The following is a 1,799-nucleotide window of genomic DNA, read 5'->3' as shown; positions in this document are numbered from 1 at the left end:
ATTTTCAAAATAGATGTTAAACTGTGGTTTGAATGAAAAGTGTCTCTCAGTCTACCTATATTTGTCAAGGAAAGGGAGGGAAAAAAATCTGAGGAGCTACAACAATCACAAACTACTTCCAAAGCTGCAGAAGATCTTCAAAACTTATACTAAGGGGGTAGCTCCATAGTGTAGCGGTTAGCACATCTGCTTTACATGCAGAAGGTCCTGGGTTCACGCCCTAGGTGGAGCCACGGACCATACCCCAGGTGCACCAGGCCCCCCGAGTGCACCAGGGGTGCCAGGCCCCAGTGCACACGGTGAGCGTGTGGGAGGAGATGCCCTGCCTTCAGAGATCCAGTTCTTAAGGGGAAACTGCAACATCCATAGGTCAGAGGTAGAAGTTGGGGGCGGAGGGGCGGTTAAGGAGGGGAATAAAAACCTTATACTAAGCATCTCAAGGAGTTCATCAAAACATCTGAAATGTGGTGGTTCAAGAATGTTCTATTGCTATATGCGTTATGTCCCAGTTGAAAACGTATGCATGGAACAGATGCCACTTGTGAAGCTTTCCTGAAGACTGACATCATTAAACATCCAAAGAAAACAGATGGCAAAAGTACTTCTATACATGCAAAACTCTTAGCACCTGAATTTGTAAATATTTACATGTGCCCTTGTATTCCAGAATATGAAGAAAAAGTACATGAAGTTGTGTTCGTTTTTCCTGGACCTAAGTCTATCTTAATAAAAGATGTTTCTTTTCGTCTGCAAAAAGGATTCAAAATAATGTAAGAAGAAAAATTAATGACCCTGAGCCATCTATTAAATGCAAGAAAACTGAAGAATGACAGCAAGTGCAAAGCGACAACCTTGAAAAAAAATTATATTTATAGGTGGCACATGGAACACAACAAACAAAATATTCACTGATGCTAGACTTCAAGGATTGTTACAAGTTGAGTTTAAAACAAGAAAAACTTGCTTCTGGAGCTATTGAAAAGGAAAGTCAGATACCTTCCTTTCCATAATTGAAGCCATTTACTACTTTCTGGTAGACTACCACGCTGATATATTAAAATAGAAATACAAAGGACAGTATGACAATCTTTTATTTTTCTACTTTTTTATGTACCACTTAATAAAGAAAGTTAAATGCTCTGGAGACAAAGAAAGTTTAGTCTTTAAGAAGCCGCTGAAGTCATTTTATTTTGCTAAAATCAATAAACTTGTAATTGTGCTTTGTTTATATCTTGGGGAAAAAAGGAAAATCACAATTCTTTGACAATAGTGTTCACTCTGATCCCTCTGGTAGAAAGAATTCACACTAGTAGCACTGTCTTCAAGGGCACAGCTCTGCTGGGGAAGGGGTAATGGGCCAAGGGTAACTCAAGTTACCACGAAGCTCTTCTATTGAATTTCTGTTGCCTTTTTCTGTTTTAGCACTTTTGTGGTATCTATGAACACTCCATTACTTTCCAGAGTTCTCATAGAGTTGATCCTGACAGTTTTTGCTAGTTTTTTCATTGTTCTGTGTAAGGATGGACCATTGAAATTTCCTATACCACCATCTTCTTTGATGTCACTCCCTTCAGCCTCCTTTGAATTCTACTCAATTCCTGGTCTTCTAACAACTTGCAGGAAACTCGTTTATTTGGTAAATGTTAATTAAATACCAACTTTATTGTGAGTACTATGTGTAAAAATTGGAGTCCAAACTAAAAATTCAAACTCAGCCCTCAAGGATGTCACAGCCTAGGTGGGGGTGGGAAGATAGGTGAAGATATTATAACACAACATGTTAAGTATTTTATTTATAT

At 38.5% G+C, this 1,799-nt stretch overlaps 1 pseudogene; it reads left to right on the top strand.

The window, feature by feature from the left end:
• The window catches only part of LOC105305342, a 2,113-nt pseudogene extending 760 nt beyond the window's left edge, over positions 1–1,353 (top strand).
• The last annotated feature ends 446 nt before the right edge of the window (positions 1,354–1,799 follow it).

Source organism: Pteropus vampyrus, unplaced genomic scaffold (assembly GCF_000151845.1).
Source record: "Pteropus vampyrus isolate Shadow unplaced genomic scaffold, Pvam_2.0 Scaffold378, whole genome shotgun sequence".
Lineage (NCBI taxonomy): Eukaryota > Metazoa > Chordata > Mammalia > Chiroptera > Pteropodidae > Pteropus > Pteropus vampyrus.
The sequence above is the reverse complement of the archived record's forward strand: the minus strand, read 5'-3'. Positions and strand labels throughout refer to the sequence as shown.